The sequence below is a fragment of the Tiliqua scincoides genome, chromosome 2, assembly GCF_035046505.1.
Source record: "Tiliqua scincoides isolate rTilSci1 chromosome 2, rTilSci1.hap2, whole genome shotgun sequence".
NCBI classification, from domain to species: Eukaryota; Metazoa; Chordata; class Lepidosauria; order Squamata; family Scincidae; genus Tiliqua; species Tiliqua scincoides.
In genome coordinates, this window is record NC_089822.1 from 87,566,409 (window position 1) to 87,592,733 (window position 26,325).

Here is a 26,325-nt window from a genome sequence, read left to right on the forward strand (position 1 = left end):
CCAGAGTAGGATGCAGCACATGCTGTGGTGGCATGGCCGCATTGGTGGGGAAGAGACAGGGTAGGATTGGGACCCTAGATGACAATCTAGATATTTAGGAACTACACGGATGAATTAGTGTGGTGGGACAAATGATATGGTTACTTTCAATGTCTGTCACCTTTGCTTGGGGTGCACCCCTTTGACCTTCCTAAATGCCTTTTATTTATTGATATCCATTGCTATATCTGCATCTATCTATACACAGACGCTATCAACTTATAATAATTTTGAAAAAGCATTCTGGCTATGTGAAAAGTGTCATTTCACTGAATTACCAAAGGAATTCTGGTCAAAGGGGGAGAGGCGGGGTCCGGGTAACCGGATGTCATAACTGCAAAAGAGGACAAGGCATTGCAAAATGTAGTACAGTCAAGAAAAATGTAGGACATGACAAAATAAAAGCTAAAAACACTTGTATATTGATTTAACATGATTAGTTTAAACACTATATTACTATTAAATTTATAACTATATTACATGTAGTTACATACTATATATATTTATTTAGTTATTTGATTTTTCTCTGTAAACCGCTTTGTGAACTTTTAGTTGAAAAGCGGTATATAAATACTGTTAATAATAATAATAAATAAAACTATATTATATAATATATAATATATACATTTATATATATATACACATTTTATAATATATAAATATATTATATTGTTATGTAACTCTTTATATGTAATAAATTGTTACACAACTTTCTCTATAAATATATAGTTATGTAGCAATATAATATAGTTACATACTATATTGCATATTAATTCAGGCAGCAGTGCGATGTCGCTCTAATCGCCAACAAGTTGAGAGAAGCCCAGCTTCAATGGTACGGGCACGTTCTGTGTGCCAACAGTGATACGCTGGCGCAGAAGGGCCTTCAGTTGGAGGTCAAAGCAGCACTGGCTTCATGCGCTGCATGGCGACATGAAAATCACCCGCCTACACCCAGACCAAGCCCGTGACGGAGAGAAATGGCGACTCTGATCCAAAGTGGCGAACCCCACCACCATAGGGGATAAATGCCAAAGAAGAATGGATGAATTGCAAGAAGGCTCTGTGCTGCCGGCCCACGGGGCACAGGAGGGCATGGAAGTTCTTTTCCAGGACAGGAGCCTGAGCAAGAGGACATGGCCAGGAAAAGGAGGCCGTGTGGTCACCCTGGCAGGGTGCCAGCCCCTCTGCCCCTTGTCGACGCTTGTGGGTCTGCTGTGCGGGGCCAGCCCGAGACTGGGGTGGGCGGGAAGGCGTCCCATGCGGGCGGTGCGCTGCGTGCCAGCGCAGGGACTGCTCCTGGCACGAGGGTGGCGGGCGAGCCTGGGCAGCCGAGCTGGAGGGCGCGTGCGGCAGGCAGGTGAGAAAAGGGCGCCAAGGGCCAGCCGCGACTGGAGCTGCCTGTGGGCGGGAGGAGGGAGCTGGAAGCAGCACCCCACCCACCCGCGCGCTCGCCCGCCCGCCGGCCCGCACTCCGAGCGCCAGGCCAGCGGCTGCGGCTGCTTCCACAGGAGGCGCCCGGCGACTTTCCCCTTCCGCGAGCGCCTGTGCGAGCAGCCGCACCGCCTCCTGCCTCCCCCCAGGCAGCGGTGCCCCCACTTGTGCCCCGCCCGCGGAGGCAGAGGATGGTGCCGCCGCCCCCCCGCCGTGGCTGCTCCACAGCCAAGTGACCGACTTCGGAGCGTCCGCCAACTTGGGAAGAGGCACCGGCGGGCGGCTGGCTGGAGGAGGCGGCGGTGGCGGCGGCGGCGAGGGCGGGAAGACCCCTCTGGGTCCGTCTGGCTGGCCGCAAGACGAGCAACTCCGCGGGAGCAGCAGCCGCAGCCCGGGGACTTCGCCTGGCCCAGGTAATGGGGCTGAGGACGTGGGGAGGGGGCAGCTGTCCAGGCTCTGCTGCTGCTGGATTCATTCGCTCCTCTTGGCCAGCGCGTTCCCTGAGTAGGATTGCTTTGGCAGGCTGTCCACACTTTCTGGGAGGGAGCTCTAAGGGGACTTCGTTCTGAGTAGACATGCCTAGGATTGGGCTCTCAGGCTGCGATCCTATCCGCACTTTCCTGGGAGGAAGCCCCACTGACTATAATGGGACTTACGTCTGAGTAGGCGTGCCTAGGATTGTGCTCGCAGTCGCTAGCAAAGAAGGTCCAGCTCCCTGCTAAATGGCCACTCACTACCCTCCCCCTCCTGGAGAAGTTTCTGAAGGTAAAAGGCGATCTCTTTTCTCCCGCGGACCGCAGGACGTGCCTATATATTTTTTCCCCTGTTCCTTATGGTCACTGGAATTTCTTCCGTCCTTTAAAGCAGATCTTCCTTCCCCTCTGAACTTGCTGTTTGGGCATTTCGTTTGAAGGCTGCAGAAAGGGACGTGTTTGGAGCCGTGTTGGGGGGGGGGGCGGGGGTTAGACTCTTCTCCGGCTTTTAAATCGGTGGGATTTCTGGCATTTTTGTTTTCTTAGGCTGCAATCCGATCCACATTTATCTGGGAGTTTGACTATAATGGAACTTAGTTGTGAGTAGACATGCATAGGATTGGACACAAGGGCTGCAATCCTATCCACACTTACCTGGGAATAAGTCCCATTGACTTTAATGGGAGTTCTGAGTTGGCATGCATAGGATTGTGCTCTAGGGCTGCAATTCCATTCACATTACAGTCAATGGAGTAAGCCCCATTGACTATAATAGATTTAGTTCTGAGTAGACACGCATAGAATTGGGCTGTTAGTGATGCTCATGGAAAAGAAATGCAGAGCGCTTCTGGAGGGTGGCATTTGTAGAGGCAGCTGAGGTTTTTTTTAGTTCAAGACTAAGACTCTTCTTTTTTTCGGGTGGCCTTGTTGAAATCGTAAGGGAAAATTTGCTGCCTAGTAAACAAGTGGTTCTGTAATTGTAGTTTTAACTCCCCACTGCCAAGAAAAAAAAATACAGGGTTTGGAATTTTGGTTTAAGATCTCATCTTGGATTCTTGAGTATTTGTTCTTCTGCAAAAATGTTTCCAATGGCCTACAATGTAAGTGTGTGTTTTTCTCTTGAAGCCATATGGTCTTTTGATGTTTAAAGACTGAAGGCACCCTAGTCTGATTGCTTCCATCCTAAGCTGAGGTGTTGGATATGTGAAAGACTCTAGTGCTCCATGATTAACCCTTTAACTGTCATCTTCCCTGGATAGCATACTTTGGGAATACCATGCACATTTTCCAGGGAGTAAGCCAAACTGAGCTCAATGGGACTTACTTCTTCTGAGTAGGCTTGGTGAGCACCTTAGCTGTACTTGTAACCAGAATGGCTAAACATTCTCAAAATGGTTGATCCCTTTCCTCCCCTTAATACACCCCAGTGGGTGTATTCTGTTCTGTGTTCATAGTGGTATGGTAGTTATTCTGCATTAAATAAGGCTGATCTCTTTTCCAGTCCTGATAAACCTTACAATCCAGTTCTGTGCATATATACTCAGAAGTAAATCTGTGTAGTGCAGTGGGCTTTATTCTCAAGTAAAAGTGAGAAAAAAGTAAAAGTGCATGTGTTTAGTTCATTAAACTGTTGAATCATAAAAGAACCCCTATGCTTATTTTTCAGGTGCTGACTTTTGTTCTATTAAATTTGGTGGAATTTAGGGTGGGTAGATAATGGAGTATGGCTATCCATAAGTTTTGTAAAGAACAGTAACACTTTGTTTAACACCGTTTTAATTGGTTGAATTATGGAAGCAACATGGTTTGCTTTTCTAGACTGACTTTAGTTCTTTCATACAACTTTACATTCTTTTCAACTCCCCCTTCTCATTTTATCAGTTACACATGAGCTTATTCAGCTTACAGTAAGCTAACAACTTTATTTAGTGAAATGAAAAATGTCAATGGACAAACCAGAGAAACTCAATGAAATAAGTTCTTTAAAAGCATTTAAAAAGCAGCTGCAGTCCTCTGTCCAGTTTCATCTGCCTTAGCGCACTGAGGAGGCTCAGCAAGTATAGCCATATGTAGGATTGCAGTCTAAGGGCCCCATCTTGTGCCACCCTCCAAGTAAATGGCGCCGGCGTGGAGGTCTGTGTTGGCCCATTGGCGCCGATGAGGAACTCCTGACCGCCAGTGGAGCAAAGGTAAGCACCCGACAGTGTGGGGGCGTGGAGAGGGTGGCGGGAGGGCAGGAGCAGGGGTTCCTTGGTGGGGGAGGGCGGGGGAGAACAGAACAGGGGTGGGAGCTTCTGTTGAGTGTATCAGGTGGCCTTTTTTTCTTGCCAAGTACACCACAAATTAGATTCAAAGCACAAGAGTCTGCTTCTGTAATGTTTAGTTTTTATACTTTGAAATTGTAAATTATCTTGAATAGAAAGGCAAGAAGGTGGAATATATATGGAGATGATGACAATTATATGAACTACAATGTATGCACAGCTTTTGTGTTTGAAGTGATTTTTTTTTTAAAAACTCTAGACTGGCATACTTTGTGGTCCACAAAGCCAAATATAGTCCACCAGCCAAATATGGTTGCCTACAAAAAGCTCAATAAAGCCCCCATTTTTGTTGCTTTTCCATAACTGCAAAATCAGGAGGACTGTCAGTTACCTGGCAGACCACAATATATGACTGACAGGCTGTGCTCAGCTTATAGCCCAATCCTAAAAGCAGTGGCACTGCTGGGTGCAGTGGTGTCAAAGCAATGACCACTGCATCCTATGGGACTGCAGCAGCCACTGGAGTCTCCTTGAGGGAAGGGGACTTTCATCCCCTTCTCAAAGGGAAAGCCCCAAACCCTGCAGTAGGGCTTCTCAGTCTACATTGGCTATTTTGCTGACACAGACCTGAGAGATTCCTTGTTGGGCCTGATTCAGGATCGAGCAGAGCTCCAGTGGGCCTGTCCTGGTTCATCCCCACTCCACCCTGCCCTGGAATGCCACCCCTGAAGCCCTCACTGCCACCTGGAGCAGGTCCTGCCTAACTCTGAGCGGCATCCAGCTGGCACTGGACTCGGTGCCAATTAGCGTTGGGCCAGTGCTGGCTTGGTGCAGGGTGCTGCACATGGCACATTTGCAGTACCCAGTGTTGGTGCTGGAGATCAGCTCTGGCACTGGCCTAGCTCAGGATTGGGCCCTTAGTGGGTCACAACTTGTCAAGGTCTGATTTAGGACCCAATCATCTCCCCTGCCATCCTAGAGTGTTCATTGTTGTTGATGTAAAGTGCACTGCATGCTATGGGTGTGGGGACACCACACAGCCCAGGAGAGGTAAACAATTTTGTACTTCTCTTTAGAATGTCTGATCTCCAGTGAGTCTCCTTGAACCTACACCAGCTCTTTTGCTGGCATAACTAAGAAGAGTCTCCTGGGGACAGGCCTGGGCTAGGAGGTGGTAATAGGATCTGGGTGTGTTTGCTGCTGCCCAGATTCCTCCCTCCCACCCCGGCCCGGCTTACTCCCTGCCCTGATCTGCCCAAGATTTCCTTCCAAACTGTTCCCACTGCTGAATTACTTGAATTGGTGAAGGTGAATTGGTGAAAAGATTCTGCAGGCTGTGGTTTCTCTCACGTGGCTTCCAGGTATTTGTACTTGCAGCCATGTCCCACTGGCAGAGCAGCTGCCACACCACTGACCCAGGAGATCCACCACTGTAAATCCAGCATTGGGTGCTAGTCTACTGAGGCAGAGAGCAGGCAGCAATGCTGCACTGGATAGGAAGGCAGAACTAAGAACTTGATTGTGTGCCAGTGCAAAACCATTGTGTCTTTCTGCTCCTGTATAAGAGTGTTCCAAACTCCTGCAAACTATGACACCCATGCCAGAATTTGGCATATTTAACTTGATCTAGAGCAGGGGTGCCCAAACCCTGGCCCTGGGGCCGCATGCGGCCCTCGAGGCCTCTCAATGCAGCCCTCAGGGAGCCCCCAGTCTCCAATGAGCCTCTGGAGATTTGTTGGAGCCCACACTGGCCCGTCACAGCTGCTCTCAGCGTGAGGGCGACTGTTTGACCTCTCGCGTGAGCTGTGGGATGAGGGCTCCCTCCATTGCTTCTTGTTTCATGTCTGTGATGCAGTAACGGCAGCAAAGGAAAGGCCAGCCTTGCTTTGTGCAAGGCCTTTTATAGGCCTTGAGCTATTGCAAGACCTTCAGTCATTCATATAAGTTCATCTTTAATATACTCATTCATGTAAACTTATGTAAATTTATTCAAATATTATATGTAAATTAATTCTTTTTTTCCCTGGCCCACGACACTGTCAGAGAGATGATGTGGCCCTCCTGACAAAAACTTTGGACACCCCTGATCTAGAGTCTCTAGAATTTAAGTCTAAATACATTTTCAAATGCTGTAAGACTTTCCATATTCACTGGTATTAAACAGACAAGGTTAAATATGCATAAAACCATTTTGTTTTCATTATCAAAGTTAGTGTTCTCTTTCCTCCCCATATTAAATTTTGTTACCCTCCCTGTGCACCTGTAAATGGTGGGATACAAATGGAACACACTAACAGCCCAATCTTATCTCTTGCAACTAGCACCAATGCACTGCACCAATAATGTTCACACTGCATCTGTGTGTGTGTGATCAGGCAGCCTGCAAGGAATGTAAAAACACTTTGCTCTTACCCCCAGCAGACTGCCCAATCACCAGTGGGTCCCCTCGGACATACACCACCTATTTTGGTGACATATTTCAGAGGAGAGAAAAAGGGTGGGGAGGTTTTAAAAAGAGAGAATAAGACCTGGTATGCACCACTGCTGCCAGATCCACCATCCTGCCTTTTCTCCAACCCCAGTTCCTCCCCCTCCCCACGAAAAAGTGCACGTGTTCTCCCAGTCTCTCCCCCTACCTGCCTTACTGGTGCCTGGCACTCTAGAGAGGTCTTTGTCACCTGGTCATCACCATTCACTGTTTGCGACAGTGGCCTGGCTGTTCAGAATGGCAAATTGCACTTTGCAACTGCTGTAAAACACACTGTGCTGCTGGAACATTTGTACCAAAGGCACAATGGCTCAGCAGGATTTGGTCTTAAGTATCACAAAGAAAAAGAAGCAGTTCTACCTGCCAGCAGTTCTACATACTGTATGATATGCAGGCCCTTTCCTTAAAGGCAATAAACTCGAACTTTGGAGGACAAAGTTTAGGGTTGCCTTATCCGTGGATTGGGTCCATGGACCCCCTGCATGTGCTGCCCCACCAAACTCCTCTGGAGGCAAGAGGAGCTCTGCTCTCCTTGCCTCCAGAGGGTGGGGGGGTGTTCCCTGATATCCATGGTTTCAGTTAACCATGGGGGGTTCTGGGATGGAACCCTCGTAGATACCAGGGCATGCCTGTAGTTAGCTTTTTCTTCGTTTACAGAGGTCCTGGGTGCTCCTTTCTTAGGCTGCAATTCTGTACACACTTTCCTGGAAGTAAGTCCTACTGAACACAATCGGATTTACTTATTATTATTAATAAGAATATTTATATACCACTTTCAACTACAAGTAGTTCATAAATCCGTTTACATAGCTAAATGAAGAAGTAATGTTTCCCTGTTCACAAAGATTCACAGTCTAAAAAATGATGCAAAAGAGACACCCAACAACAGCCATTGGAAAAGATGTCACGTTGGGATGAAGTGGAACAGTTGCACTCCCCTTGCTAAATATAAAAGGATGTCTCTTTAAAAGGTGCCTCTTTGCCCACTTAAAAGGGGTGCTCCTAAATAGACATGCTGTTAGCTTCTGAAAGTTACTGGAACATAGAAAGAAATCATCTTTAGAAAGGATCATCCACTAGTTCCAGGGTATTTTTTATTTTTTGCTGCATTGTGTCTTTTGCTGTGAAATGAGTCATTTTTTTCGAGTTAGGGAATCTACTTTCTATTTGGCAGTGAAAATTGCAGGCTCTAAAATCTGCTATTACAGGCCCAAATTCTTGCAATCTTATCATGCAGGAAAAATAACCGTTTTTAGCATTTGGGGCTTTGGATCCTGGAATCAGAGTTATGGCTGCTTTTGCAGAGCTGTGGAGGTATAATTTTGGCTTAATACAGTGGGCTATCTTTATCCATGGGTTCAGGACCCATGGATTTGATTCAACATTGGAGGGCCTCATGTGACCTCCCTGATGTGACCAGAAGTGACTTCCGTTGTTCTGAGGCACCGGAAGTATCTTTCAGAAGGCTCAGGCAGTCTTTTTGAGGTGTGGGGAAATTGCACATGGCCTCCCTGCACCTCAGAAAGGCTGCAGGAGCCTTCTGAAAGGCACTTCCAGTTTTTTGGGCCAGGCCTTTCTGTGGATTAATTATCCTGGGAAATCAGTATCTGCTGGGGGAGTCCAGGAATGGATCCCCTGCAGAGACTGAGAGCCCGCTGTATTCTCTTAAGCTCCTACAGACTTGCCTGTATCATTTTGAAGGACTTAAAAGTTGGAATAACTGAGTCTTATTCAGTGCAGGTTTCTGGATCTCTGACTCATGTTTATCCTCAAAAGCAGGGGTGCCCAAACCCTGGCCCCGGGGCCACTTGTGGCTCTCGGAGGCGCCCAATCTGGCCCTCAGGGAGCTCCCAGGCTCCAATGAGCCTCTGGCCCTCCGGAGACTTGCTGGAGCTCCTGCTGTCCCAATGCAACTTCTCTCAGCATGAGGACGACTGTTTGACCTCTCACCTGAGCTGTGGGACAAGGGGTCCCTCCACTACTTGCTGTTTCATGTCTGTGATGCAGCAGTGGCAATGAAGGAAAGGCTAGCCTTGCTTTGTGCAAGGCCTTTTATAGGCCATGAGCTATTGCAAGACCTTCATTCATTTATATGTTCCATCTCTAATAAATTCATTTATGTAAATTTATTCAAATTTTAAATGTAAATTAATTAATTTTTTCCCCAGCCCCTGACACAGTGTCAGAGAGATGATGTGGCCCTCCTGCCAAAATGTTTGGACACCCCTGCCTGCTCAAAAGGTTTAGAGATTGTTGTGGTGTTATGGCTTGGTACTCAGTTTGACAGTGGGTAGGAGTTTTCAGATCCCAGTCAGACAAAATCCAAAAGTTTCTTCATCTATCATCTATCCTAAAGTCTTAGAACAACCAGAACTATAATTCTATATTAAATTTTTATGTAGCTGGAAACATGTTGAAAATCCACTGGGAGTTCTTGTGGGGTGATAGTTGAAGAAATTCTGGCTGCAATCCTAACCACACTTTCCTGAGAGTAAGCCCCATTTAACAAAATAGGACTTACTTCTGAGTAGACCTGGTTAGGCTTGTGCCCTCTGTTACATAGGCAACATCTTCAAATAACTAATAGTTATATTCCCCCTATGGAATCTGTCTTGTCTTTAGTTACTACCTCACCTTTCAAAACTCCTTCCAAGATGACCAAAAGATAATCAATTATCTGGTAGTCTAATGACCCAGTCTTATTTGGATGCTGCACCTCTAATGCCATGCTGATGTCCCACCAATACCAGCATAAAAAGGACTACAGTATATGTCAAGCCTGTCTTGGCAAAGCAATGCTAGTGCATCTCTCCCCACTAATACCCCCAGTGAACACCATCCATAGAAACACCAACCTAGCTGACATTTATTGATAGTGGAACATCCTGATGCTGACATATTATCAATCTGACACCAGCATGGCATTGTTGCTGTGACATACATGTGTCATTCCCATGATGACATTGTGTCATTGGTGTGCCCTCCATGTATATGATATCCATGTGTCATCTCCAAAGAGCCAATCACTACAACCAATCAGGGAGGTTGGCATCTCTAGAACCCAGACAGCTACTCCACAAAGCTGCTCTCTTTTACCCAGTCACAGAAATAGACTTAGAGTCCTTTATTTGGCATTCAACAACTTTAGTCATCTCAAACAAGCACATCTGGCTAGGAGGCTATAAAATTAGGACCTATTATTATTATTATTAACAGTATTTATATACCACTTTTCAATGAAAAGTTCACAAAGCGGTTTACAGAGAAAAATCCAATAACTAATGGCTCCCTGTCCCCAAAGGGCTCACAGTCTAAAAAGATGCAAAAGAATACCAGCAGATAGCCACTAGAAAAGACACTGCTGGGGTGACGAGGGCCAGTTACTCTCCCTCTGCTAAATAAAAGAGGAGCACCCACTTGAAAAAGTGCCTCTTCTCCAGTTAGCTGCCCACCATGTATTATGACAGGAGAGAATGGGGGCTTGTGAGAGTGCCACCCTGTCGCATAGAGGATATGATTGGGCAGCTTGTCTTACGAGGCTGCAATCCTGTACACACTTACTTGAGAGTAAGTTACATTGAATTTAGTGAAACTTCTGAGTAGACATGCATAAGTGCAGTGAATAAGCCAATTGAGTTTAGCTGGTATTAACCCATTTTTGCCCTGCCCACAGGTGTACACTTTTGGTCCCTGTTACATGTATCAATGTTGGGCAGAAATGTTAAGGATGAACTCATGCCTTTTCTAAATGGGACACTTTAACTGAGTGAGATTTGTCTACATAGTTTAGCAGCATCTTTTCAGCATACTTCTAGAGCAGGGTTTCTCAAAGCGTGCTTCTAGGAGCCCCAGGTTCCTTAAGACCCCTTCAGGGGCTCCATGCACGCACCATAAGTGGCAGCCAGTTGGTCTGCCATTGCACTGCTCCACACGTGCCAGCACTTTGGAGTTCCCTGAAACTCTGCAGATGAACTTGGCAGGGCACCCTGAGATTATGTTGAAGAATGTAAAGGGCTCCAGAGTCCAAAAAATTTGAGAATCACTGATCCCTAAAGCATCTAACTTTTCCCAAAGGGCCAATTTCACAAGCGAGTATAGGTTGGAGGGCCAAGCGCCTGTGCTCCCCAGTGGCCTGTTGTCAGATCCTGTTGTCACAGATGTGACTCGCCCACACCCACTTTAGTATCTGGAGTTTGCAGTTGGGGGGGGTAGCTGGTACCAGTTCAAGGCAGATTTGGCCCAGGGGTTTCCCAGTTGCTGACTTCCAATCATAGTTATGTAATTATTATTATGATCTAATATACTACTGTGAACTGTCTTTATTCCAATCCAAAATGTGGTCTTTTTAATCTACTCTGCTTACTATTAAGACGTTGGTGATTGACTTAAGTTAAAACAGAAACTGTTCAGCATTCCTTGTCTGAAGAAAGTAAATAGAGGGAAGGAGGTACTGTGTGATCCAGGAATAACTTTGAGATAAAACTTTGATAGGTTAAAGTACAGCAACCACCTTAGGCGTGCCCAGTGATCTGAAAGTACAAGATACTTATGAGAGTAATTTGAAGGAGTTCCACTGAAGTTCTGTATATGTACTTGCAAATCCAGCATAACTGGTAGCATTTACAGTACTTCCAAGTAAATGTGTATGCCTGTAATGTATGCTTATAATTCTGGAAGTATTTATGCCACTTTTGAATGACATTTGCTAAATAGCCTCATATTCTAATAGTTTTGAATTTCCAATTCACCTGTGAGACATAGTTAATAGTGACACGATCATGTAATTGTTGGGAAAGTTTACAGTGGACTCCTGGAGGGGACACTTTTCTCAATTTGATGGAACTTGCCAGTGTCAAAGAGTTAGCACTGTGATATGGGTTCCAAAAACTTTCACTAGTTACTGAGTTGAAGATGGTCAAGTGATGTGCTCTCATCAATAGAGAAATCCAAGTTTCAGCCAACTGATGCATAATAGTTGCTAATGTGCAACATCTACTGTTAGCAGCAGGATCCGATCCTGATCTGAGTGAGGGCATAGCAGTTTCTTTCGTTTGTGCTGAATTTGTCCTTGGCTTCTGGAATAACACAGGGCATGTTCATATAAATCATCTTAATATTGTGGAATAAATATTTAAAATAAAAAATGTCAGTTTTTAGTGTAAGCATTTCATACAACTGCATTTATGTTTCATGATAACCTGGTTCAGAAAATTCAATAAACTATGATTTGTTGGACCAGGAAAATGGTAACAATTTTCTGGGCCTGTCCCAGAAGATCTTGGCCCCAACACATACTGCAGGACACGTGCTGGACCTGGTGTTTACAGCTGGGCACGGGGGCAGTGATCTGGACGTAGAGGAGATCAAGATCACTCCGTTGTCATGGACAGATCACTTCCTGGTAAGGTTTAGGCTTGTTGCGACTTCCTACCTCTGCAGAGGCGGGGGACCGTTTTCTATGGTCCGCCCCCGGAGGCTAATGGATCCTGAAGGTTTCCTGAGGGCTCTGGGGGATTTCCCCACTGCCAAGACTGGCGTCTCATCTGAGGCCCTGGTTGACCTCTGGAATGGGGAAATGACCAGGGCAGTGGATGAGTTTGCTCCGGAGCGACCTCTGCCACGTCGCAGACTTGGAGCGGCTCCTTGGTTCACTGAAGAGCTGCGAAGGATGAAGGGCAGGGCAGGCGTCTAGAGCGACGGTGGCAGAAAACTCGGGATGAATCCGATCGGACACGGAGTAGAGCCCATTACAGAGCCTATTCCGTGGCGGTGGTAGCAGCGAAGAGATCGTTCTTCTCTGCTACCATTGCGTCTGCTGACAACCGTCCGGCAGAGCTGTTCCGTGTGGTGCGGGGCCTCCTCCATCAGGCCCCCCCAATAGACCAGGAGGAATATACGGTCAGCCGCTGTGACGTGTTTGCGCAACATTTTGCAGATAAAATCGATCGTATTTGTCACAACTTGGATGTCACATTGACAGTGTCTGATGATGTCCCCTTGGCAACTGCTTGTCCTGTGTTGTGGGATTCTTTTCAGCTTGTACAGCCTGAGGATGTGGACAGACTCCTTTGGAGTGTGAGGCCATCTGCCTGCCTGCTCGACCCTTGCCCAGCTTGGTTGATAAGAGCTGCCCGGGGTGGGCTGGCTGAGTGGACAGGAGGGTGGTCAACACTTCCTTGATGGAGGGGACGTTACCACTCGCTTTGAAACGGGCGGTGGTTCGCCCCCTCCTGAAGAAGCCCTCCCTGGATTCCACTGTGTTGGATAACTACCGGCCAGTCTCCAACATCCCGTTTCTGGGTAAGGTAATTGAGCGGGTGGTGACGTCCCAACTCCAGAGGGTCTTGGATGAAGCGGATTATCTGGATCCTTTTCAATCTGGCTTCAGGCCGGGCTTTGGGACGGAAACCGCCTTGGTCGCCTTGGTGGATGACCTACGCCGGGGACTGGACAGGGGGAGTGCGTCCCTGTTGGTCCTGCTGGACCTCTCAGCGGCTTTCGATACCATCAACCATGGTATCCTTCTGGGCCGATTGGCCGAGTTGGGAGCTGGAGGCACTGTTTTGCGGTGGTTCCGCTCCTACTTGGAGGGTCGGTCCCAGATGGTGGTGCTGGGGGATGCCTGTTCGACACCCTGGCCCTTGAGATGCGGGGTGCCACAGGGCTCAATTCTGTCCCCCATGCTGTTTAACATCTACATGAAACCGCTGGGAGAGGTCATCCGGGGGTTTGGAGTGGGGTGCCATCAATATGCTGATGACACCCAGCTCTATCTCTCCTTTCCTCCAGACTCCAGGGTGGCGGTTGAGGACCTGGAGCGCTGTCTGGAGGCGGTGAGGATCTGGATGGGGGCTAACAAGCTGAAATTAAATCCGGATAAGACAGAGGCTCTCCTGGTTCGGAAATCCTCGATGCAGGTGCTTATCTTTCCTTTTCACCTTACTCACGTGGCTGCAAGGGAGGTTTTTAAACTTTCATTTCTGGGTCTGGGTGTCATCCAAACCCAGGAACTGTGGTTTAGCTGTGACATACACACCAGACTATAAAACCAGGATGGCACACGCTGAGACTAACGAACCTTGGTTTATTCAATCATCTGAACAAAACAATTTTGTGGGTGTGGGGAGTCTTGTAAAGGTAAATGCTTACCAAAGAATTTAATAGATTTCTCATCTGTAGGGATATTTATGTAAATTGCTTGAATTTTCTCAGCAGTGGCACATTCTGGTCAGAAGGCTTTCCCATCCCAAAAGTTCATATTGTCAGAGTGAACTTCCCCTTCATGGCCAGTAAACTTTAATTATGGACCTGGCTCTTGGTGAGTGGGTTTCTGTTTCATGTTTAACTGTCACTTTATAGAAAATTATTTCCCAGCTGAAAAAAAGAAAAGTCTCTGTTTAGAATGGCTAAAGAACATGGTGGGGTGGTAGTGTGTGTTCACATTATGCTGTAGTGTGGATCGACCCACTCGTAAGCTAATTGTTGATTCCTTGCCTGAAGGTACTGAATATGTGACAAAAGCAACACATATCAGACTTCTAATTAGTCAACTATTTATTGCTTACAATTCACTTGAAAGGCCCAGGGCATAAAAATTTAGACTGGTGAAATAACAAGTATAACTTACCTGAGAACCGTATCTAATTACTAATCCATCTGGGCTTGTTTAGGCCCCTGAGGAGATCATACAGGCTAAATAAACTATTCCCATAGACTGCTGCTGCAGAAGTGAAATTCTTTCCTCCAGTTCTTTCATGTGGCTGGTCTAATTCTGAAGTCTTCTGGGTGTGCTCCTTAAAGAGACAGTACACAACATCGGACACTTGTGGAATTGTGCAGTTTGACACTTTGTGTCGTGCTGTTAGCTCAATGTCATGGAATTAATACAGAAGAATCTTGCTTTCGGGTAGAACTTCTGAGGTTCTGTGATTTGATGAACTTTCTACTGCACCTTAGGGAAGCTTGGATCAAGCCCAGTATTTTCTGTGGTTGTGAACAAAACAGTACCTCTTGAAAAAGAACTGCTGTTCTTTCTGTTTACATTTCTAAGGATTTCGGTTTTGTTTTTCTTGGTTTATCTTTATGGCATAACTACTTGAAAAGAAATGAAGTATAGTCGGTTCATTCACACTGTTTCAGCACCATGTGAAAACAAACAAATGCGTGCATTGGAAATAGGTCATAGGTTTTTTAAAAACTGAAGATAAAGTATGAAAACCATCTGCTCTGTTTGCAGTTTTTCATTCTTCCTTATCCTCATGTTAAAGAAGGCAGCTGCTTAAAGAAAGATAACTTTTGAGTACAAATGCTTGGCCCTGATTTGGCTAAAAAGAATTATGCTAAGCCACTATATACAATGAATTTATTACTGCTGTTCTTCTGTCTGAACTGGAGCGTAAAAGGTAAAAATGGAATTAGTGTAGTAGTTCAAAGAATGAGCCAGGAAACCTGGTTAAAATGTTATCTTGGCCACAAAGTTGCAAGTGATCTTCACCCTGATGGGATGAATTTCTTCAGTCAATAGCAGCTGGATCAGGGCCACAGGAGGACTTTAACCCTACCAGTGGGAACATTTTCCCCAGGGTCAGTGGCCAAATGGAGGGAAAGGACCTGCACATTGGGGTTGTGGCAGGGTGGTGTTAAAGACCACCACTCCCTACCATGGTCCTGATCCACTGTGTATATGTGTGTGTATGGGGGGGATGATCTGGCTGCTGTTGATTAGAAAACCCCAAATAATATTTAGTATTTGTATAATACTTTCTGAGTGTTTAAAGCTCTTCACATGTGTAAGTATCCCCATATTGTAGCTGAGGAGCGGAGATGATGTGACTTGCCTAAAACCTGCTAGTGCAGTGGTTCTCACACATTTAGCACCAGGACCCACTTTTTAGAATGAGAATATGTCAGGACCCACTGGAAGTGATGTCATGACTGGAAGTGACATCATCAAGCAGGAACATTTAACAATCTTAGGCTGCAATCCTACCCACACTTTCGCAGAAGTAAGTATCATTGTTAAAAGAATATACATAGTAGCTTGTTAAAAGTACAGGTCTGTAACATTTCCCCAAATGCAGTCACACACTTTGGTAGTATCAAGTCTAATATCGATACTAGAATTTTATTGAAAAATAAAATATTGAAATAAATGGGGACCCACCAGAGATTAGCTTGTGACCCACCTAGTGGGTCCCAACCCACATTTTGAGAAACACTGTCCTAGTGAGTTTATAGCAGAGATGAAGCATTCCAGATTGATTGTATCCTCCCCTGTCTGTGGTCCTGCTCCTGATGGCTGGTTATAAAAGTGTGGTGTGTAAAAGCCACATTCTGTGCCGCCATCATTCTATGCTGTGTTTGTGGCATAAGTAGTGCCAAGGGCTGAGACCCTCTGTGATAAACAAGTAAGCAGCAGTGAGGTTCTCTGAAAGTGTGGTGAAAGTGTAAATGAGAAGTTAATTAGGCAGAACGATAGACATAATGTCCCTAAACTGTTGCTGTCTTTTGAAATTCCATAATTATCCGGAATTTCAGAACCATTGCCATAGCTAGGTAGATAGGTAGGAAGATAAATAGATGATAAGTAGGTGGATTTATTGATCGATTAATTTATTGGAATAGTTAGGTGTGGTTGTTTTACAGTTATGTATAATAGTTGTGGGGGGAAGCTGTGCTGAATGAAAGAATGTTGCTTTGATGCGGTAATGAAACACTAAGGCAGGATGTAAATGTCAGTTAGGCTTCCTGGCCTGTTTTAACCTTTGTGCCAGAGTATTGCCTGCTTTTCTTAATAGTATTATACCTAATTATTAGGTTATAACAATTTTGGATGACAGATGGGGGCATATACAGAGGGAAATAGCATGAGGCCCTTGCTACGAGGCCCATGCTCGTATTTCCAACAAAACTCTCAGTCTCTATTCCACCAAGGGTCAGCAGCTGGATTCCTGATGATTTGCCAAGTTAAGGTGCCTGGATTTGCCAAGTTAAGGTGCCTGCACAGTGTTTTGAAACCTTACTTCACATACCATTTGTAATTCGAATCTCCTGCATCAAACCAGTGCACGAGTCATGCTCATATTTTGATTTCAAACTAAGGGCCCAATCCTGTCCAGCTTTCCAGCACTGATGCAGCCGTGCCAACAGGTTGTGTGCTGCATCCTGTGGGGGGAGGCAGACATGGAGGCCTCCTCATGGTAAGGAAATGTTTTGTTCCTTTATCTCAGGGCTGTATTGCGACTGCATTGCTGCTGGAAAGTTGGATAGGATTGGGCCCTCAGTGCCATAAATGTCCATACCATTGCTTTGTGATCTCTCAATCTTAAAGTGATGTATTGCACAGTGGTGGGTTACATCTTGCTCAGTCTCCTTTAGAATGAGCTGTGAAGGATGAGCTGGGGTTTGAACTTTAAATGTAGAATTGTGTCCTGAGTGCTCTGAATTGTTGAAAAACAGTACAGCAGTGCTTCTCAAACTGTGGGGCGGTACCCACTAGGTGGGTTGCAAACCAATTTCAGGTGCATCCCCATTCATTTCAATATTTTATTTTTAATATATTAGACTTGATGCTGCCATGGTATCTGACTGCATTTGGGGAAATGTTACACATCTGTACTTCTAATAGGCTACTGTGTATATGCTTTTAACAATGATAGTAAATAGGACTTACTCCTGAGTAAGTGTGGGTAGGATTGCAGCCTAGGATTGTTAAAAATTTTCCTGCTTGATGATGTCGCTTCCAGTCATGACATCACTTCCAGTGGGTCCTGACAGATTCTTATTCTAAAAAGTGGGTCCTGGTGCTAAAAGTTTGAGAACCACTGCAGTACAGGTATTCTTAATATTCTTAATAATAATGTGCATGCTAACTTTGATTCCGGTGTTCAGCAGAGTTAATGAGTTACTCAAACTGTGTAAACAAAATGTCAAATGTCTTAATTAAGCTCAAGTCTTCACTTTGCTCAATCAATTATAAAAAGTATTATTTGTAAAGCTTTGCTTAAGATTTGATTATTTGATTTTCTTTTGCATGTCTCCTCCCCAAAACTGGTGTAAGAGTATATCTACATGTAGCAGATATAGATGTAAGAGTGCATCTGAAATGTAGAAAGGAGTTCTTGATGTGAACCCCAACTTTGTTCCAATACTGTACTTTAACCTTCAAGAAAGAAAATGCATTGCAGTGTGTTCTAGCACTTTTTCTAGCCTCCTTCAAAGCATTCAAGCTTGGAATGGTGTACAGAATGTTCGAGCTCTCCTTCATTATTAAGTTAATCATGCTACAAAAAACTCAAAAGCCAAGTAAAAGCGAAGACTTTGCTTGGCCGGTTAAGGTGATTTATCAGTGCCAGCTTTAATGCAATGCTTTACACAAAGGGAATTTTTAAAATCTAAAAGGCAGATACAAGGGAGTTAATGAAGGGGGAATGTACGCCTGTTTTGGATTTGCATCAATGGTTAGGTTTGTATAACAATTTATTAAAGCATAGTAAGTTGGATGACTGCATCTCAATTACAGGTCCATATATAATTTGGCATAAAGACTAGGAGCTAAGTAGGGATTGTATCCAAACCCTTACTTGCATGAGTGCTGTCTTGTGCTCATGCAAGAGGGACGGAGGTGTGAATTACAGCAATTTCTCTTCTCTCTCCAACCCCTCGCACCCTCCCCATGCTCTTGAGGATTGAGGGCCCCTCAAAATAAGATGGTATGTTGCATAGGGGCTAGAGTGGGAAGGGGGTATTGTTAAAAATAATGTGCCCTCTTGTTTGAACAGGAGTTAGCACTTGCATAAGAAAGGGTTTTGAAACATCCCAAGGACTCTAATTCACAATCTGTGGTTTTATCATACCTTTTCCTGAAATTTCTGCTGTTCTCATTGAGAGACCAGAATCAGCTAAGTGCAATGTAGATCTGAACTGAGGATTAAATTGCCTTCCTTGCATTGTGAGCAAAATGATGTTTTATGGGCTCTGTGGTCTAGGTTATTATATTTTAATCTGTTCACAATCTGGGATCTAAGGAACTGTAATTCATCACTGAATGAAATCATCTAAAAAGAAAGTAATAAACTGGATCCCAGCCTAAAGATCTTAAAATGATGAAGAAAATCTGAAACTGTGGTGGGTCCCTGTGCATGCACCAACAGCTGTTTCATTTTAAAAAAAATATATGAAATGTTTGTCTTGCCTCACCTGTGTCATTGTTTTATCTTACTCCCACCTGAGTTTGGTTTGTAGCATATTGGATGTGAATTGTCTTGCATAAGGCAGGGCTGGAAGATGTGTTCAAGAAAGATGATCTTTGGGTCAAAACAAAAGTAACATTTAGGAGTGGAGGAGATGATTTGGTAGCGTTGTTGCTGCTCTTTAAGTATGCACAATTTTTTTTTGCGCCAGGAGACTCTAAAAAATTTGGTTCTGCAGATTTTCAGCATAGTTCAGTTTCAAGATGACTGTGAACACATCTCTTCTTTCCTCTCTGTCACCACAGCAGAGTTGGATCTGTATTTTAAGATATCCTTGAGAAATGGTATTCTGGAACTTATGTACTTATAACTCACATCTGTACTTGAAAAGAAAGCAGCAGACAACCTGTTGAGGCAGATGGAGGGCTGACATGTCATAAGAACAGCCCTGCTGGATCAGGTCATAGACCCATCTAGACCAGCTTCCTGTATCTCACAGTGGCCCACCAAATACCTCAGGGAGCACACAAGACAACAAGAGACTGTCATTCTGGTGCCATTCCTTGCAACTGAGGTAACCCAGTTTCCCTGGCATGGGAGCAACTAGCTGTGTCTGCATTCCATTTGCTGATATGTTTGTCACACAAATGGCAAAGCTAGATTCCCATCACTGGTCAAGAATCTGCTGTGACTGCCATTACCAATGTTACATCTGTGTTCTTCCTATAGGTTCTCAAACCATACAGAGAGAGTGTGTGTGTGTGTGTGTGTGTGTGTGTGTGTGTGTGTGTGTTCATAGGGATTAAAGGGAAGTTTTCATAATTCTTCTTTAGTGTGATCATTATACAGCTAGCTTGCTTTCATTTTTATGGTTCAGTTTTTCACAGGAAAAAAATACGATCAATGTTAGTAGTCTATTAGTTTTCAGTTTTAGCCACTATAGCACCCAAAAATAAATAACACGCACACCCTCCAAAATAAAAAAGGCAAACCTTAGGGCCCTAAGTACATGCTTAGTACATTAATACATGCTAATATGTTGCCAAATCCTAGCAGCCTTCTGAAAATATACCTGATTGGATTGATTTGGAACAGAGAAACAGCAGAGTAAGGATGGGGGAAGGAAGACAAATGCTTTACTCTTTATAAGAACATAAGAACAGCCCAACTGGATCAGGCCATAGGCCCATCTCGTCCAGCTTCCTGTATCTCACAGCAGCCCACCAAATGCCCCAGGGAGCACACCAGATAACAAGAGATCTCATTCTGGCGCCCTCCCTTGCATCTGGCATTCTGACATAGCTCAGTTCTAAAATCAGGAGGTTGTACATGCACATCATGGCTTGTAACCCGTAATGGATTTTTCCTCCAGAAACTTGTCCAATCCCCTTTTAAAGGCATCCAGGCCAGACGCCATCACCACATCCTGTGGCAAGGAGTTCCACAGACCAACCACACGCTGAGTAAAGAAATATTTTGTCTGTCCTAACTCAATTTTAGTGGATGTCCCCTGGTTCTGGTGTTATGTGAGAGTGTAAAGAGCATCTCTCTATCCACTATGTCCATCCCCTGCATAATTTTGTATGTCTCAATCATGTCCCCCCTCAGGCGCCTCTTTTCTAGGCTGAAGAGGCCCAAACACCGTAGCCTTTCCTCATAAGGAAGGTGTCCCAGCCCAGTAATCATCTTAGTTGCTCTCTTTTGCACCTTTAACATTTCCACTATGTCTTTTTTGATATGCCTTTTTTTCTTTACCTGTTGCTTATTCACACTAAGTAGTCCTCTCCCAGATGCTTTCCTCTCATGGGGTTCCAGACATAGGGTAGTGCTTGAGCTGAGTGGCACAGGAGGTTAAGCATCTCCTTTGGATTGCTGTTTCCTTGCTCCGTGTCCCTTTCGAAGCAGCTATTTCAAGAGTAGGGAGGGTTGGTGAGATTAGTTTACATACGTTTGCATGTAGCGTATTGTTAGGCCTGTGCAAACTGGAGTTACGGCCAGTGTTTGAAGTTGACTTAACTTCCACAGAAATTTTTGATTTGTGTTTTTCCTATATTTGGCAGTTGCAACTCATAAGTAGGCATAAGAAGTTGAATTAGCATTGTTCCAGTAATTCAGGTGAGCTTGTAGTTGGGCATTAAAATTTTACCATAAAAATGCCAGAAACTGTTTCATGCTGTAAGTAATTTACTTTCACCATCTTTTTTGGCTCATAAACACTGAATTTGTATTAGTAGACATGAAATGAATTTGGGTTTTCAAATTGTCTCAGAAAATCAGAAAACTGGTCTGTGGAACATTTTTCTTAATAGCAGTGAGTACATGGTCAATAGTCATAATTGGATCCCATTTTTAGGTTCATCTGGTTCTAGTTTTTAGCAGTTCACAATAATGTAAATGAAAGCTGTGATCCTAAGCAAAGGTATTTGTGAGTAAGTTGCCTTTAAATTAGTGGTTTCCATGTAAATGGGTTTAGGATCTGGGTCTCTTCATGCCGACTGGCAAATAAGCAATTGAGGAGATATATAAATGCATTTTAAAATGAAATTACTATGCCAATTTTAATGGCCACAGTGAACTTAATGTTGTAGAGTTACAGTTTCTTCAGTACCTATTCTGAGATCAGAATATCTTGGTCTTCAGCTGAATTGCAGAAGGTACCTTTTAATCACAGCTCTGTTCAGTCACCCAAAAAATGCAGTAGCTTAATCATTGTTTGTTTTTGCATATGTGATGCTTCAGGAAATGTGCTTTCTAAGTTCCAGGTTTTGCTATTGAGGAAATAGACTTCTTACAGATAGAAATCAGTTTTAGTGCCCTAAGGAGAAGGAAATACCTATAACTGTTTTGTAAACATCATTAAAAGTACTGAAGAGAAGGTTTAAACCAGTGTTTCTCAAACTATGGGTCGGGACCCACTAGGTGGGTTGCAAGCATTTTCAGGTGGGTCCCCATTCATTTCAATATTTTATTTTTAATATATTAAACTTTATGCTACCATGGTATGTGACTGCACTTGGGGAAATGTTACAGACCTGTACTTTGAACAAGCTACTATGTATATTCTTTTAATAATGATAGTAAATGGGACTTACTCCTGGGTAAGTATGGGTAGAATTGCAGCCTAGGATTGTTAAAAATTTTCCTATTTGTTGATGTCACTTCCAGTCATGACATCACTTCTGGTGGGTCCTGACAGATTCTCATTCTAAAAAGTGGGTCCTGGTGCTAAATGCGTGAGAACCACTGGTTTAAACTAATGTAGCACTGTGCTAGAATCATAGTGTGATGTTCTATAGAGACTTTAGTTCTCTCAGCTGCCAATGACCCAGTCCAATGCTGGTGCTGACCTCTGACACTGGGTGTTGCAGATATGCTGTAAGGCACACCCATGACACCCTGCACTGAGTCAGTGCTGGCACCAGTCCAGCGCCAGTCAGTGCTAAGCCCTGCGCTGGTTGCCGCCCAGAGCTAGGTAAGACCTCCAGGTGGTGGTGAGGACTTTGGGGACAGAATTGCGTCTAAATTAGAGTAGTGAAGGATTTGACTTATTTTCTCTTTCCTAGGCAGTTTTATAAAAAATTTTAGGTGCAGAATGAGATGTGTGCAATCCCACAGAACACATTTTTGCAGGGATATTAGTTAATTTCAAAAACACTGAATGCCCCCTCATCTGTGACTTATTTAATAAAAAGGAATCAATTGAACTTCAATATGTTTATAATACCTACCATATATACTTGCCTATAGGGTGAGAAATTTCTGCCAAGAAATCAAGCTTAGATGGTCATCAAGCTTAGATCGCCTTATCTGCAAGGTCATGCAGGGGTCAAGACTTTTCAAGCAAGTCACTGCACTGGCAGAAGCAATGCAGAGATAATTAGAGGACTGTTAATCTCCATGGCAACCCCTGGCAAGCTGCAGCCAAAGTTCACCTTTTATTCTCCTCCTGAGGGGGGAAAAAAAGCAAGGTTTCCATTTAAATCAGGCAAGCCTCTTTAGCAGACAATGCTGCAGCCTCATTCCATTTTGCAAATGCTTGGCAGAGGTCTGTTTTTTAAATTTCAGGATGTAATCCTCATTTCCATTTGAAACCAAGTCCTAAACTACAATTCAGTGCACCATTACTTTTTCTGCCATTATTCAGTTCTTTTTCAAGTACCCTTAAAGGTCCTGTTGAGTACCCCTGGGAGTACATGTACCCCAGGGTGACAACCACTGTTCCACTGGTATGTTGTTTACAGTGCACTTACTGTGATAGTGTTTACAAAAAGGTTGTGAAGACCAGAATTAAAAAAGCTAAAGAATAAAGATGCATTTTATGATCTTTTACTATGTTTTTAAGAAATTAGAGACTGTACAGTTCTTAGGTAACAATTTTGTATTGGCAACCTTCAGTCTCGAAAGACTATGGTATCGCGCTCTGAAAGGTGGTTCTGGCACAGCGTCTAGTGTGGCTGAAAAGGCCAATCCGGGAGTGACAATCCCTTCCACACCGGCAGCAAGTGCAGTCTGTCCCTGGTCTGTCTCCCTGGCTATGGGCCTTCCTTCTTTGCCTCTTAGCCTCAGACTGTTGGCAAAGTGTCTCTTCAAACTGGGAAAGGCCATGCTGCACAGCCTGCCTCTAAGCGGGCCGCTCAGAGGCCAGGGTTTCCCACTTGTTGAGGTCCATCCCTAAGGCCTTCAGATCCCTCTTGCAGATGTCCTTGTATCGCAACTGTGGTCTACCTGTAGGGCGCTTTCCTTGCACGAGTTCTCCATAGAGGAGATCCTTTGGGATCCGGCCATCATCCATTCTCACGACATGACCGAGCCAACGCAGGCGTCTCTGTTTCAGCAGTGAATACATGCTAGGGATTCCAGCACGTTCCAGGACTGTGTTGTTTGGAACTTTGTCCTGCCAGGTGATGCCGAGGATGCGTCGGAGGCAGCGCATGTGGAAAGCGCTCGGTTTCCTCTCCTGTTGTGAGCGAAGAGTCCATGACTCGCTGCAGTACAGAAGTGTACTCAGGACGCAAGCTTTGTAGACCTGGATCTTGGTATGTTCCGTCAGCTTCTTGTTGGACCAGACTCTCTTTGTGAGTCTGGAAAACGTGGTAGCTGCTTTACCGATGCGCTTGTTTAGCTCGGTATCGAGAGAAAGAGTGTCAGAGATCGTTGAGCCAAGGTACACAAAGTCATGGACAACCTCCAGTTCATGCTCAGAGATTGTAATGCAGGGAGGTGAGTCCACATCCTGAACCATGACCTGTGTTTTCTTCAGGCTGATTGTCAGTCCAAAATCTTGGCAGGCCTTGCTAAAACGATCCATGAGCTGCTGGAGATCTTTGGCAGAGTGGGTAGTGATAGCTGCATCGTCGGCAAAGAGGAAGTCACGCAGACATTTCAGCTAACAATAGGTAACAATTACCGGTAGGTTATTTTTAGGATCTGGCCTGGGGTAAAATCAGACAAAACTATAGTCAGACAACCCCCTAAGTTTAACCCCCGACTTATCTGAGGGTCATAGAAAATTCCAGGATTTTTGTCTCAAAACCTGCCCTTGACTTATCTGTAAGATCGACTTACAGGCGAGTGTCTGCGGCATTTTGCTTTGATGTGTTAATACCGATAAACATTTGAGCCTGCATCAAGGGATGCCCTGCCTTGTGACGTCCAATGCCAAATTTGGGAGGGGTTTACCAACAAAAATATGGCTGCACCTTTTGGGTAGATAGAGACAGACAGCCAATACAGATTATCACCTTATCATATGATAGGGTGTTCTACCACATCATTGCTTGGTCATTTGTATTCTACAAATGCAAATTTTTACTACTACACATTCATTAGTCCATTACCAGAAGAAACTTCCCCGCACTTCTCATGTGGTAGCATGATCATTTGTATTACAACAGAGTCTTAACTAAATCCCCCCCCAACCACTTCAGCTGTGCCACCAGCGCGAGCAATGCATCCTGTAGGGTGTCAGTCCCAGAGGTCTCCTCCATGTAAAGGAACATTTGTTCCCTTGTCTGGAAGGTAAGATCTTGCTGCTCTGTTGGATCTGTTTGGTCCTGTCTGAGTGGACCTGGGAAGGTGAATCAAGGCTCAGAAGGGGGATAGGATACTGGTGGTGGCACTGCCAGTGATACTGCTCCCTTCCCAGCCTCAATCCACCCTCCTCCCTGCCCTGATCTCTTCCCCATTCCTCCCCTTCCCAACTGAATGCAGTGCATGCTCTGGTGGTGTTGCTGCAATGTCAGAGGAGGGTTTTTATTGTATTAGGCTGTAAGTTTCACAGTCTTGGTGGGAATGTTCGTGATTATTTATTTACTTATTGCTTACCCTTTGTTTCTAACCACAACAGTAGTTTCTTGATTTTATAGCCTGCAATCCTATGCACACTTTCTTGGGAGTAAGCCCCATTGAACACAATGGGATCTACTTCTGAGCAGACATGCATAGGATTGTGCTGCCAAGAAATGTTTCCTCTAACAGCCTTCTGAATACAGGAGTATAACTTTGAAAATCTGGGAATAACGTGTACTTGAATAAATGTGAAGCAATTACTCTTTTAGTTTCTTTACTACCCTTCAACAAGGTTTTCAAGAGCGTTGCAGTAATTATGTGTTTACACTTTACTTTTCAGACAATAAGTCCTCATCAAATTTTATCTTCAAAACAATTTAAAGAAATTGATTGGGCTGAGAAAAAAATGGCTTTTCCAAGACCCCTAGAAGCACAGAAGCTACATTTTTCATGTTGAACTCTTGCAAATGTTCTGCAAAAGTTACAATGAACAATGAGTATCTGTTGCCTGTAAATACTGTTTTATCTGACTGCAGTGATGTTGACTTGGCATATTGGACTTTTAGAATGGAAGGAAGGAAGTAGGTAAGGTGATGCCTGCAAATGTAACTGTCAAATGCTCCTAGCAAACACTGTAGTAATAGCTACCATTCATTTAATTGTTTCTCTGAAGGTCGTTAATAGCCAGAAAACATGTTCTTTGACTAGAGAGCTCTCTGCTTATTACTTATTAAATTTCCACTCTGCATAAAAGCTAATTATCTTCTAAGAGTGAGTATAATGTCTTTTTTGTAACCAGCTCCATTCTCATCCATTCTCCCACTCATTTCCCAGCATATGAGACTTTAACTAAAGTTGAACGCAAGAATGGTTTATGTTTACGCAAAAAACACCTACAGTAGCTTCAGAAGAGTTTTTGTTCAGAAAAGTTATTTAACTGGTCCTTTGCTAAGAGCAGTATTAGCCAACCCTTTTACTTAGCTGAAATTATTTCGAGAAACGTCATCGTATTTATTGTTTGATCTTCAATTAATGAGCTTATGCTGTCCTTAGGAAAAGGAAAACGTTATCTGTCATTTTGGCTTATGTTTGGGATTTCAGATAAAATTTCCAAATGTAAATCAAGATGAGTAATTTGTGATTTTTTT

The 26,325-nt window shown here is 44.2% G+C and overlaps 1 protein-coding gene across 1 annotated transcript in view; it reads left to right on the top strand.

The window, feature by feature from the left end:
• The first annotated feature begins 1,810 nt into the window (after positions 1-1,810).
• Positions 1,811-26,325, top strand: part of LPAR1 (lysophosphatidic acid receptor 1) — a 65,693-nt gene continuing 41,178 nt past the window's right edge. Inside the window, exon 1 of the mRNA XM_066616022.1 lies at positions 1,811-1,886. The gene's annotated coding sequence lies outside the window, so the exon portion shown is untranslated. The remainder of the gene's footprint in view (positions 1,887-26,325) is intronic.